Source organism: Oryx dammah, unplaced genomic scaffold (genome assembly GCF_014754425.2).
Source record: "Oryx dammah isolate SB20612 unplaced genomic scaffold, SCBI_Odam_1.1 HiC_scaffold_4, whole genome shotgun sequence".
Classification (NCBI taxonomy): Eukaryota; Metazoa; Chordata; class Mammalia; order Artiodactyla; family Bovidae; genus Oryx; species Oryx dammah.
The window spans coordinates 39,315,886-39,331,095 of record NW_024070188.1 but is presented as its reverse complement, the minus strand read 5'-3'; the positions used below and the strand labels follow the sequence as shown (position 1 = coordinate 39,331,095).

General features: G+C 37.3%; 1 pseudogene; it reads right to left on the bottom strand.

Moving 5' to 3' along the window:
* Positions 1-6,236: 6,236 nt before the first annotated feature.
* On the bottom strand, positions 6,237-10,582 carry LOC120862652 (annotated as a pseudogene).
* Between the last annotated feature and the right edge of the window lie 4,628 nt (positions 10,583-15,210).

Here is a 15,210-nt window from a genome sequence, read left to right as displayed (position 1 = left end):
TGAGAGCAGGTGGTCTGTACATTTTGTCTATTGCTGGATTCAGGAGCCTGAAATACAAGAGGCATTCAAGTGATATATGCTGAGCAAATGAATTGGGGTTCTAAATCTCCCATATCTCACACACTAGCTCTTTGAGCTTACACAGCTTACTTAGTCTACTGATTTCTGTTTCCTTATTTACACAATGTGAGAAATAATGATGCCTCTTAACATTTTGCTGATTGAACCGAACACTGTAGATGAAAGATTTTTGCTGAGGGCAAATGATGTTTTCCTGTTGAAACATCAAATGGTTTTCATGAAACTCTGTGAAAGTAATAGATTTTGGCTTGCTTGGATTATGTGGCTTACAGGAGACCTATATTTGGTTTAGGAAGTTGGTCTCGGAACACAAGTTAAAGCTATGAACCCTTTGGCTGTTGTTAATTTGCTAGAGCAATCCAAATAACTGTATGACCAAATGCCGGTGGTGATTGGTAGAAACAAACAGATTTTAGAGGTGACATTTAGATATGAAGCAGAATTTGAAGGATGGTAATTTAAGTGGGGTGAAGGTGGTAGGGTGCTAAAGGTACTTGGTTTACATAAAAATTAAACTGATGAGTTGTGGCCTCACATACAGCATGTTATTAAGGAAATAGTGGGCTTCTCTGGAGGCTTAGATGGTAAAGAACCCACCTGCAATGCAGGAGACCTGGGTTTGATCCCTGGAGAAGGAAATGGCAACTGACTCCAGTATTATTGCCTGGAGAATTCCATGGACAGAGGAGCCTGGTGGGCTACAGTCCATGGGTTCACAGAGCTGGACACAACTGAGTGAGTAACACACACACCTTAAGGCAAGCGGGGCACTATCTCAGAAAGGGTAGTGTCATAGTTATATATGTGTCAGCTTAGTTAGGATATGGTGTCCAGGTGTTAGGCCAACCATTAGATGTGATTAACTCCTACAATTTGTTGATTGTGTACTTATTTATTGTTTAAGTTAACTTTAAACATATATTTATATGCCATTTTTTTTCTGTAAATCGCCTTTTATTTTTTAATCAGTTGATTTTAAGCAAGAAAATTACTCTTGATAATGTGGACCTGGAGCTCATCCAACGAGCTGAAGGCCTTAAATGTAAAAAAATAAAATAAAAATAAACCCTGAGGTTTCCTGGAGAAGGAATTCTGCCTCAGGACTGTTACATAAAAATCATGCCTCAGTTTCCAACCTGCCTGTTTGCCCTATGGATTTGCTAGCTCTCGCGTGCCCATGAATTAATTCCTTAAAATCTCTCTCACTCCCTTTATCCTGTTGGCTCTGTTTTGCTGGACAATCCTGACAGATATAAGTCATAATTTGTTGTTAACAATTCCAGATTTGTGGAATACTGTGAGAACTAAATAAAACAATGTATGCTAATTTCATGATAAAATGTTATCACAAAGTAGGTTCTCAAAGAGTGGTCATTCTCATGATAGTGATAGTACAGGTGATAAGTGATATGTTTGCCAATGAAGTCTCGTCCTCCATTAGCCTATGATAGCATCCACTGAGTCTCTGAAGCTTGCTGATTGATTTGACAAGTTCAAATTCAAATAAAGAAAAGAAGTTCAGCACCTAGAATAAGTCGTCAAAGTATTAAGGATGAAATCAAACTTGTTCATGTAACTACAGGGAGAACAGTGATTTTAAAGGGTATAAATTCTTGAGCATCCTGGGATTCAAATTCCATTTTTTTGTGTGCATAAAATGGGTATAGTAATGTTTTCCCCACAGGTTCATTCTGGAATTTTAGTAAAATAAAGTATATAAAGCTTTAAGGACTGTACCTGTCATATTTTCCTCCTCATATAGAAAATTAGCATCAGATTTCACAGTTTTTGAAATTTAGATTTCAGCCTTTGTTATGCCAAAGGAAAGGTCAGTTTAATACCTGGAGATGCATTTTTCTTTTCCCCTCTAGATAAATAAAACTTTACTGAGAGGAAAACATATTGATAAAGCTCAAGCAAGTATTAAGATAGTTTTGCATTGTCTAAAGCTTCATAGAGAATGATGGCTCCCTTGCCATACAGGTTGTTGCAGAGTTAGTTAAAGCCTCACACCCTTGTTCAGTTTAGTCGCTCAGTCCTGTCTGACTCTTTCCGACCCCATGAAATCGCAGCATGCCAGGCCTCCCTGTCCATCACCAACTTCTGGAGTTTACCAAAACTCATGTCCATCGAGTCGGTGATGCCATTCAGCCATCTCATTCTCTGTCATCCACTTCTCCTCCTGCCCCCAATCCCTCCCAGCATCAGGAGCTTTTTGTTCCAATCAGTCAACTCTTCACATGAGGTGGCCAAAGTATTGGAGTTTCAGCTTCAGCATCAGTCCTTCCAATGAACATCCAGGACTGATCTCCTTTAGGATGGACTGGTTGGCTCTCCTTGCAGTCCAAGGAACTCTCAAGAGTCTTCTCCAACACCACAGTTCAAAAGCATCAATTCTTCCGCGCTCAGCTTTCTTCACAGTCCAACTCTCACATCCATACATGACCACAGGAAAAACCATAGCCTTGACTAGACGGACCTTAGTCGGCAAAATAATGTCTCTGCTTTTGAATATGCTATCTAGGTTGGTCATAACTTTCCTTCCAAGGAGTAAGCGTCTTTTAATTTCATGGCTGCAGTCACCATCTGCAGTGATTTTGGAGCCCAAATAAATAAAGTCTGACACTCTTTCCACTGTTTCTCCGTCTATTTCCCATGAAGTGATGGGACCGGATGCCATGATCTTCGTTTTCTGAATGTTGAGCTTTAAGCCAACTTTTTTGCTCTCCTCTTTCACTTTCACCAAGAGGCTTTTTAGCTCCTCTTCACTTTCTGCCATAAGGGTAGTGTCATCTGCATATCTGAGGTGATTGATATTTCTCCCGGCAATCTTGATTCCAGCTTGTGTTTCTTCCAGTCCAGCATTTCTCATGATGTACTCTGCATATAAGTTAAATAAGCAGGCTGACAATATACAGCCTTGACGTACTCCTTCTTCTACTTGGAACCAGTCTGTTGTTCCATGTCCAGTTCTAACTGCTGCTTCCTGACCTGCATACAGATTTCTCAAGAGGCAGATCAGGTGGTCTGCTATTCCCATCTCCTTCAGAATTTTCCACAGTTTATTGTGATCCACACAGTCAAAGGCTTTGGCATAGTCAATAAAGCAGAAATAGATGATTTTCTGGAACTCTCTTGCTTTTTCCATGATCCAGCGGATGTTGGCAATTTGATCTCTGGTTCCTCTGCATTTTCTAAAACCAGCTTGAACATCAGGGAGTTCATGGTTCATGTATTGCTGAAGCCTGGCTTGGAGAATTTTGAGCATTACTTTACTAGCATGTGAGATGAGTGCAATTGTGCGGTAGTTTGAGCATTCTTGGCATTGCCTTTCTTTGGAATTGGAATGAAAACTGACCTTTTCCAGTCCTGTGGCCACGCTGAGTTTTCCAAATTTGCTGGCATATTGAGTGCAGCACTTTCATAGCATTATCTTTCAGGATTTGAAACAGCTCAATTGGAATTCCATCACCCCCACTAGCTTTGTTCGTAGTGATGCTTTCTAAGGCCCACTTGACTTCACATTCCAAGATGTCTGGTTCTAGATTAGTGATCACATCATCATGACTATCTGGGTCATGAAGATGTTTTTTGTACAGTTCTTCTGTGTATTCTTGCCACCTCTTCTTAATATCTTCTGCTTCTGTTAGGTCCAGACCATTTCTGTCCTTTATTGAGCCCATCTTTGCATGAAATGTTCCCTTGGTATCTCTAATTTTCCTGAAGCGATCTCTAGTCTTTCCCAATCTGTTGTTTTCCTCTATTTCTTTGCATTGATCACTGAAGAAGGCTTTCTTATCTCTTCTTGCTACTCTTTGGAACTCTTCATTTAGATGCCTGTATCTTTCCTTTTCTCCTTTGCTTTTTGCCTCTCTTCTCTTCACAGCTATTTGTAAGGCTTCCCCAGACAGCCATTTTGCTGTTTTGCATTTCTTTTCCATGGGGATGGTCTTGATCCCTGTCTCCTGCACAATGTCACGAACTTCATTCCATAGTTCATCAGGCACTCTATCTATCAGATCTAGGCCCTTAAATCTATTTCTGACTTCCACTGTATAATCATAAGGGATTTGATTTAGGTCATACCTGAATGGTCTAGTGGTTTTCCCTACTTTCTTCAATTTAAGTCTGAATTTGGCAATAAGGAATTCATGATCTGAGCCACAGTCAGCTCCTGGTCTTGTTTTTGCTGACTGTATAGAGCTTCTCCAGCTTTGGCTGCATAGAATATAATCAATCTGATTTCAATGTTCACCATCTGGTGATGTCCATGTGTAGAGTCTTCTCTTGTGTTGTTGGAAGAGGGTGTTTGCTATGACCAGTGCATTTTCTTGGCAAAACTCTATTAGTCTTTGCCCTGCTTCATTCTGCATTCCAAGGGCAAATTTGCCTGTTACTCCAGGTGTTTCTTGACTTCCTACTTTTGCATTCCAGTCCCCTATAATGAAAAGGACATCTTTTGGGGGTGTTAGTTCTAAAAGGTCTTGTAGGTCTTCATAAAACCATTCAACTTCAGCTTCTTCAGCATTACCGGTTGGGGCATAGACTTGGATAAATGTGATATTGAATGGTTTGCCTTGGAGACAAACAGAGATCATTCTGTCATTTTTTAGACTGCATCCAAGTACTGCATTTCAGACTCTTTTGTTGACCATGATGGCTACTCTGTTTCTTCTGAGGGATTCCTGCCCACAGTAGTAGATATAATGGTCATCTGAGTAAAATTCACCCATTCCAGTCCATTTTAGTTCACTGATTCCTAGAATGTTGACGTTCACCCTTGCCATCTCTTGTTTTACTACTTCCAATTTGCCTTGATTCATGGACCTGACATTCCAGGTTCCTATGCAATATTGCTCTTTACAGCATTGGATCTTGCTTCTATCACCAGTTCACATCCACAACTGGGTATTGCTTTTGCTTTGGCTCCATCCCTTCGTTCTTTCTGGAGTTATTTCTCCTGTGATCTCCAGTAGCATACTGGGTACCTAATGACCTGGGGAGTTCCTCTCTTGGTATCCTATCATATTGCCTTTTCATACTGTTCATGGGATTCTCAAGGAAAGAATACTAAATTAGCCCAGCTGTATCTGTCATTCCAGGGCCAGCCTGAGCCTCTGGTCTTAGAGGGTTATTGGGATGAGTGTTATGAAAACTAATATTTATTAAAAAGACAAACTATGCTTGTAGCACTGTATACATTATCTTATTTAATCCTTATAACACTTTGAGTTAGATATATCAAACCTCTTTTTTGTAGATGAGATTATTGGTTTAGAAAGATTAAATAATTTGGCCAAGATTACATCACATAGAAGAACTGGAATAGAAATCGGTAACTGTGGGCCTGTGAAATAAATAAACTTGTAAATAACATACTGATGTCCTAGGGTATGTGGATATGGCAGTAGGTGGTAGCAGGTTCCAAAATCTATTTCTTCTTGATCATATCGTTGTAATCAATGACACACTAGAGTTGTCATTTTGTGAATTAAAAATGTGGATGAATATAAGACTTAAAATCACCTTCACTTCTGTAATAGATGGATTAGTAATGCAGTAAGTTTAATTATGTGTTTGGTGAGTATGCGTACATATAGGCTGAACTCTGTTGGCTTAGCTCTACCACATAGTGACTTAGCCAAAGATTTTGATGATAAGGAACTCAGGATATTTTAGGGCTTAAGAGAGAGTTCAGATAACAATGTCACTTGTGTTAATGATTTGTCTTTGTACCACATACCAGGATCAACTAGCAAGGAGGAGAGATTGAATGAGGCATGGACAGGCATAATTAGCACTGGAGAAAGAATAAAGGAAGTGTATAGAATTAATATTTTTATTGAAATTAAAACCAACTTCTCTTGAGATTAATGAATCAAAGTATTCTATGTATCTGATTCAAAGTGAATTTCTGCAGTTTAAGGAGAAACCAATATGACAGAGGCATACTTCAGAAATTTTGTGGGTTCAGTTCTAGACCACTGCAATAAAGTGAATATAAAAATAAAGCAATTCACAAATGTTTTTGGTTTTCCAGTTGCATCTAAAAGTTATATTTATACTACATTGTTGTCTATTAAGGGTGAGATATTAATAGACTTATATCTAAAAGCAATTTACATACTTAATTTAAAAATGGTTTACAAAAAATGCTAACCATCATCTGAGTCTTCAGTGAGTTGTTATCCTTTTGCTGGTGGAAAGCCTTGCCTCGATGTTGATGGATACTCACTCATAAGGGTGGTGATTGCTGAAGACCGGGGGTGCTGTGACAATTTCTTACAAGACAACAATGAAGTTTCCTGCATCAATTAATACTTCCTTTCACAAATGACTTCTTTGCAGCATTCAATTCTATTTACCCATTAGGATTTCTTTCAAGACTGGAGTCAATCCTTTCAAACTCTGCTGCTGCTTTATCAATTAAATTTACCTAATTTTCTAAATCCTTTGTTGTCATTTCAAAAATCATCATAGCATCTTCACCAGGAGAAGGTTTCATCTTGAGAAACCACCTTTCCTCTTCCATAAGAAGCAACTCCTCATCTATTCAAGTTTGATCATAAGGTTGCAGCAATTCATTCACATCATCAAGCTCCATTTCTAATTCTAGTTCTCTTGCTGTTTTCACCACAACTGAGAACATCTTGAATGCCTCATAGTCATTCATGAGGTTGGAGTCAACTTTTTCCAAATTCCTCTTAATGTCTATGCTTTGACCTCTTTTCATGAATCATAAATGTTCTTAATTCAATATTTTCTAGAAAGTTTCCATTTACTTTTCCTAAACCCATTAGAGAAATCATTTTTTATAGCAACTACAGCCTTATGAACTGCATTTCTTAAATAATGACTTAAAAGTCAAAATGACTCTTTGATCTATGGGCTTCAGAATAGATGTATTAGCAGGTACAAAAACAAAACCAATATCATTGTACATCTCCATCAGAGTTCTTGGGTGACCAGATGCATTGTCAATAGTGTATTTTGAAATGAATCTTTATTTCTGAGCAGTATGTCTCAACAGCAGGCTTAAAATACTCAATAAGTTATACTGTAGATAGATACGTTGTTATCTAGGCTCTGTTGTTCTGTCTGTAGAGCGTAAGCAGAGTAGACATAGCATAATTCATAAGTGCCCTAGGATTTTGGGAGTGGTAGATGAGTATTGGCTTCAACTTTGAGTCACGAGCTGCAATTACCCCTAACAAAAGAGTCAAACCTGTTCTTTCAAAGTTTGAAGCTAGGCATTGAGTTTTCTCTAGCTATGAATGTGTCTGATGCTGTCTTCTTCCAATATAAGGCTGGTTCATTTACACTGAAAACCTCTTGTTTAGTGTAGTCACCTTCATGAATTATCTTAGCTAGATCTTTTGAATAACTTGTTGCAGTTTCTCTATCAGCACTGGTACTTTTGTCTTATAGAAGTTTCTTCTTTCCTTAAACCTCCTGAACCAACCTCTGCTGGCTTCAAACTTTCCTTCTGCAGCTTTCTCACCTCTTCAGCCCTTACAGAACTGAAGAGAGTTAGGGCTTTGCTCTGGGTTTCGCATTGGCTTAGAGGAATGTTGTGGTTGGTCTGATCTTCTAGCCAGACCATTAAAACGTTCTCCATGTCAGCAATAAGGCTTTTTCACTTTATTGTTTGTGTTCATTGGAGTAGCACTTTTAATTTCCTTTAAGAACCTTTCCTTTGTATTCACAACTTGGCTAACTGGTGCAAGAGGCCTAGATCTAAGCCTTTCCTGGCTTTTGATATACTTTGCTCACTAAGCTTAATCACTTTAGCTTTTGTTTTTAAAGTGAGAGATGTGTGACAGTTCCTTTCACCTGAATACCTAGAAGTCACTGTAGGGTGATTAATTGGCCTACTATCTATATTCTCTTGTTTCAGGGAAGAGGGATGCCCGAGGAAAGGGAGGGACACAGGGAACAGCCACTTGCTGGCGTAGTCAGAACATACACAGTAGTTTTTAAGTGTGTCATCTTATGTGGGTGGGGTTCATGGTGCCCCCAAATAATTAAAATAATAACATCAAATATCACTGATCACAGGTCACCATAAAAAATCTAATAATAATGAAAAAAATTTAGGTATTGCTAGAATCACCAAAATATGACATAGAGACAGGAAGTGAGCCAATGCTCCTGGAAAAATGATGCCAATAGACTTGCTTGATGCAAGGTTGACACAGACCTTCAATTTGTAATGGGAAGCTTCCCTGGTGGCTCAGCCAGTAAAGAATCTGGCTGCAATGCAGGCAACCTGGATTTGGTCCCTGGGTCAGGAAGATCCCCTGGGGGAGAACACGGCAAGCCTTCCCAGTATTCTTGCCTGGAGAAGCCCATGCACAGAGGAGCCTGGTGGGCTACAATATCAGTGCAGGCACGCGTGTGTGGACACACACACAAAAGATTTACTTGATGCAAGGTTGACAAAAACTTTCAACTTGTAAAAAACGCAATATTTAAAAAGTGCAGTAAAATTATATATGTCTCTGTAGAGAATAATCTAGATAAGACACTAGTACAATGGATATATATTACTTTTTTGGACCATCAACCTCCCACTTTTTCTAAGTCTGTGTCTTCCTCAGTACTGCCATCCATATTGTGGCCGCAGAATCAACCTTATAACCAGGCGACTTCAATTGACTGGTTTGTTGGGGGCAGCTTGCCAGGTAGGGACACTGATCCCTATCTAGTAGGTTTAGGACTTTAGGCCAAGAGTGTCATGCTCTAGGAGGGGGGGATTGAACTGTTAGGAACAGTTATATGACCCTATGTCCTAGCTTGTGGACCACAGAAGGTTCAGAAGCAATGAAAGAAAGAAAAATGAATCAGAACCGCAGGGAGATGCAGAGAAGAAAATTGTTCATTCCACTTTTTCCTCAGGCCTTGTCCCCATTTGTTATCTTTAGATTCAGTGAAACATCTCATAGCTTTATAAAATTCTGTTTTTATGTTAAACTGTTTAGAGCTGAGTTTCTGTCTCTTCTAACCACAAGAATTCTAGTAAAATTAGTCTTTAAGTGTGAAATTAATTGAGTCAAGAGCAAATATTGCAGCAGCTTCCAAGTTTGATATGGAAGCTGGGTTATGTATATAAGAAATACAAAAAACTTAGTGGTTTTCTAAATTCAGAATGAGGTATCAGATGCCACTATAGTCAACTATATTAATAAAGGTGACTCCAAGTTCCTGAGGAAAATATGACATTTAACTAACAGTACCAAAGGCAATCTCTCACCTTTTGGAAAGGTCTTTTTACTCTTAAATATGATTGTTAAAATAGCAATGGATTTTTCTTTTCATGGTTGGTGCTATGGAAAGATAATAGGAATAACTTGACCATAGTGAAAGTTTCATTTCAGAATTATTTTCAAACTACTTGTATTAAAGAGCAACCAAACCAAATGAAACCAAACCAATGCCTCCTTTTCAACATATTTTATAAAGAAATTGAGCATTTTAGACAGCTAAAAGTAAAAAAGCACAATGAATTAAAGAAAACCTATCCATTGAAGTTTAATTAAATTGGAGAAAATCCATATTGAAATGTTTAATAATAATTGACTTTTTAAAAACCTATAATTTCTGAAAATATATATACACTAACATTTGTATGTAATATGTCTTAGAGATACATCAAGAAAAGAAAATAACAATAAATTTTAAGTATACATTCAGGCCACAGGGAATCATTAACAATTCCCATTTCCATTTTCTATCTAAAAATAATAAATATAATCTCTTATCCCATGTCACAATATTCTAAGAAGTGTGACTTCCTGAACAGTATATATTTTATGCCTACCTATATGCTCTTATACTCAATGTAGAGTTTTTCTTTCCAAACTGTTTAAATAAATACATCATATTACACAAAATGACAATTTATTTTGAATAATTTATTTCTTTTTCATAAATGTAACATGTTTTAATGATTGAGGATATATTAGGTATATTAGGGGCTTCCGAGGTGGCTCAGTGATAAAGAATCTGCTTGCCGATGCAGGAGATGCGGGATCGATCCCTGGGCCAAGAAGATCCCCTGGAGTAGGAAACAGTGACCCATTCCAATTATTCTCGCCTTGATAATTCCATAGACAGAGGAGCCTGGCAGGCTACAGTCCACAGAGTCACGGAGTCAAACATGACTGAACAACTAGCACTCACACAGGGCATATATGTATATATCTTTGCTTAGTCTCTCAGCCGTGTCCAACTCTGCGACCCCAGGGACTGTAGTCTGCCAGGCTCCTCTGTCCATGGGATTCTCCAGGCCAGGATACTGGAGTGGGTTGCATTCCCTTCTCCAGGGGATCTTCCCAACCTAGGGATGGAACCCAGGTCTTCCACAATGCAGGTGGATTCTTTACCATCTGAGCCACCAGGGAAGCCCAATGTAAACATTAATCTGGAACTGAAATCATGGAAAATATGCCTACTGTCTCACTGTTAATAATTTGGTGGTGTTAATTCTACTGTCTTTCATTTTTGGTTAAAGTACAGTAAATGCATCACAAAAGAATTCAAAGCAATGGCAAACTGGTAATACATTTGTAGCATGTAGAAGGATTTCATATTTTCTCTAAAATGTGTCTACATGATTTTAAATATTTTCATAGAAATATATGTGTATATTTATACGTTATATGTATGAATAAGACTTACACTTGTATGTGTAATTAAAATTTTATTTAATCTAGCTAGCTCCTTGTTGATGGAACATTAGCTCAAATTTGTGCTCTTATAAATAATTTTACAATTAACATTCTTGTACATAAATCCTGGAAAGCATCTATACTTCTCAAGAAAAATTCTTAATAGAGAAATACTGCATCAAGAGAAATGAGGATTTTTAAGGGTTTCAATATATCTTGCCAGATGGGATTAAGATAATTTTTAAAATATGCTTTAAGATATTTACTATATTGTCATTGTACTAAGTGTAATAAAATACCCACCTGATCTCTTCCAAGTGTATCTATCCCAACTCCTCCCCCAAGGGAAGTGATGTCAGCAGACTGGTATAGCTCTCTGTTTGCTCATGCAAACATATATATGAAATGTGTTTCTTCATTTTTATAATCAAATAGAACCATATTAATGACATTAACCAGTAACTTGCTTCTTTCCAAAATGTTATGAACATCACATAGTCCAGCAATTTTTTTTGGTAACTGAAATTCAGGTTATACTCATATATATTTACAGTTTTGTATAAATATGGTTGTTCACTGTTACTTTTAAAGATTCAGGGTTTTTTTTAGCTCTTCTAGCCTGTGTTTTCTTCTTTCAGTTTTTCCACATTTCCATACCAACCTCACAAACAAATTACTTGATAGAATAGTATCAGCTGTAATAGATAGACATGTAAATATGTAGACATAGAATCATACAAAACACACACACTATTGATCTATTTAATTTATAGGGATTTTTTTTTTTTTACAAAATAATTAACATGCTCTACCCAATGGCCAGCCCACTCCAGTATTCTTGCCTGAGAATCCCCATGGACAGAGAAGCCTGGTGGGTTACAGTCCATGGGGTCACGCTGAGTTGCACACAACTGAAGTGACTTAGCACGCATGCATCAAAGCACCCTTACTGGCATCTTGCTTGTCTCACTTTAGCACACCTAGAAATTTGAAATCACTTGAAGTCAAACTCTAGTTCTAGTTCATTCTATTTGCAGTACACATAAAATTAATGATGTTCATATATCATAATTTTGCTCACTTTAATTATTGATGGATTTTCTACATTTTAATTTTGCCAAACTGACATTCAAATTTCAAAACTTCATATTTTTGAACTTATTTTCTTATTGTGTCTGATCTGTTTTCATACATTTGGAAAACATTTTCCTTAGTTTTTTTTGATATATAATTGACAAACAGCACTGTATGAGTTAAAGCATAGAGTATAATGTGTGTTATGTGTAATATATTGTGCAATTATTACTACAATAAGTTTAGCTAACATATGTATATATCATATATATAGGGGAAAATGAGTTTTTCCTTAAGATGATAACTCTTTGTATTTATTCTAACAAATTTCAAATATACCATACAGTAATGTAACCTTAGTCATCATGTTGTATATTATATCTCCAGTATTTATTTATCTTATAGCCAGAAGTTTGTACATTTTGACCACCTTCATCTAATTCCCCAACCCTTTACACCCTGCCTCCAATGACTACAAATCTGATCCCTTTTTCTGTAAGTTTGGATTTTTATCTGCTTGCTTGTATATTTTTATTTTGTCTTGGATTCCATATTTAAGTGAGTCCATATAGCATTTGTCTCTCTTTCTGTGGTTAATTTTACTTAGCATAATGCCCTCAAGGTGCATCTGTGATGTCACAAATGTCAGGATTTGCTTCATTTTTATGATTCAATAATATTTCATTGGGCTTCCCTAGTGGCTCAGTTGGTAAAGAATCCACCTGCAATGCAGGAGACCTAGGTTCAGTCCCTGGATTGGGAATATCCTCTGGAGGAGAGCATAGCAACCCACTCCAGTATTCTTGCCTGGAGAATCCCCATGAACAGAAGAGCCTGGCAAGCTACACAGTCCACAGGGTCACAAAGAGTCAGACATGATGAGCGACTAAGCACACACAATACACAATATTTCACTGTTTGTGAGTGTGTGTACACATATATATGTATATACATATATATGTGTTATCTATTCATTCTTTGTTGGACAAGGTTGTTTTCATGTCTTGGCTATTTTAAATAATGGTGATGTAATCATCAGGGTGGAGATATCTCTTGAACATAGAGTCTTTGTTTCATTCAGGTTTATTTCCAGAAATGGAATTGCTACATCGTATAGTAGCTCTATTTTTTATTTTTGAGGAACCTCAGAATTGTTCTCCATAGTGGCCGTACTGATTAACAATCCTACCAACAATGCACAAAGGTTACTTTTTCTCCGCATTCTTGTCAACTTTTGTTATCTCTGGTCTTTTTAATGATAGCCATCTAATATGTATGAGGGGATAGATCATTATGGTTTTGATTTACATTTCTATAAAAACTAGTAATATTGAGCACCTTATCATGTACTTGTTGACCATTTGTCTAGCTTCTTTGGCAGAATGTCTATTCAGTTCTTTTGCCAATTTAAAATTGGATTATTTGGTGTCTTTCTATTGAGTTATATGGGTTCTTTTTATATATATCTATCTATACACCACTTATCAAATATATGGTTTGCAAGTTTCTTTTGCACCATTCCATAGACTGTCTTTTCATTTTGTTGATGCTTCTTTTGCCGTGAGGTGTTTTTTAGTTTCATGTATTCACATTTGTTTATTTCTTATTGTTTTTTAAATTTTAATTTTGATATTTTTGCTTGTGCTTTATGTGTTATATCCAAAAATATCATTGCCTGTACCCATGTTAAGGAGGTTTATTTCCTATATATTCTTTTAGAAGCTTTAGTGTTACAGTCTTACATTTAAGTTTTTAATTAATTTTGAGTTAATTTTTGTAAGATAGGGGGTCCAGTTTCATTCTTTTATATCCAATTTTTCCAGCATTGGTTATTGAAGAAATTATTTTTTCTCCTCTGATTATTCTTGGCTCCCTTGTAAAATAATGGTTATATATTCGTGAGTTTATTTCTGGGCTCTTGATTTTCTTCAGTTGGTGTATGTGTCTTTAGGTGTTGTTTTTTGTTTGTTTTAAATTACAGTCATGTATGGATGTGAGAGTTGAACTATAAAGAAAGCTGAGTGCCAAAGAATTGATGCTTTTGAATTGTGGTGTTAGAGAAGACTCTTGTCCCTTGGACTGCAAGGAGATCCAACCAGTCCACCCTAAAAGAAATCAGTCCTGAATGTTCATTGGAAGGACTGATGTTGAAGCTGAAACTCCAATACTTTGGCTACCTGATGCGAAGAGCTGACTCATTTGAAAAGACCCTGATGCTGGGAAGGATTGAAGGCAGGAGGAGAAGGGGATGACAGAGGATAAGATGGTTGGATGGCATCACTGACTCAATGGACAGGAGTTTGAGTTGGACAGGAGTTGGTGATGGACAGGGAGGCCTGGCATGCTGCAGTCAATGTGGTGGCAGAGTCAAGACATGACTGAGCAACTGAACTTAACTGAAATAAATATTAGCTTTCGTTTTTAAATTTCCCAATACATTTATAGTTAACACTAAGTTTTTAATATTTTAACAAATATATTTAAAAATTTTATTGACATATAGTTGATTTGCAATGCTGTGTTAGCTTCTGCTGCAGCAAAGTGAATGAGTTATACACATACACTCTTTTCTAGATTCTTTTCCCAACTAAACATACTAAACAGCAGTATAGATCAGTGAAAAAAGATAGGAAGTCACCTAATGTATGACAAAAGAGGCAAGAATATACATTCAGTGGAGAAAAAGTAGTCTCCTCAATAGGTGGTGCTGGGGAAACTGGACAGTTACATGTAAAAGAATGAAATTAGAGCCCTTCCTAATGCTACATACAAAAGTGAACTAAAAATGGATTAAAGATCTAAATGGAAGATTCAGTCAGCTATGTCAGTCGCTCAGTCATGTCTGTTTGTGATCCCATGCATTGCAGCATGCCAGGCTTCTCTGTCCATCACCAACTTCCAGAGCTTGCTCAAACTCAGGTCCACTGAGTCAGTGACGCCATCCACCTCATCCTCTGTTGTCCTCTTCTCCTCCGGCCTTCAGTCTTTCCCAGCATCAAGGTCTTTTCCAAGAATCAGTTCTTCACATCAGGTGGCCAAAGTATTGGAGTTTCAGCTTCAACATCAGTCCTTCCAATGTATAGTCAGGACTCATTTCCTTTAGGATGGACTGGTTGGATCTCCTTGCAGTCCAAGACTCTCCAGAGTCTTCTCCAACACCACAGTTCAAAAGTATCAATTCAGTGCTCAGCTTTCTTTATAATCCAATTCTCACATCCATACATGACTACTGGAAAAAACCATAGCTTTGATTAGATGGACCTTTGTTGGCAAAGTAATGCCTTTGCTTTTTAATATGCTGTCTAGGTTGGTCATGGCTTTTCTTCCAAGGAGCAAATGTCTTTTAATTTCATGGCTGCAGTCACCATCTGTAGTGATTTTGGAG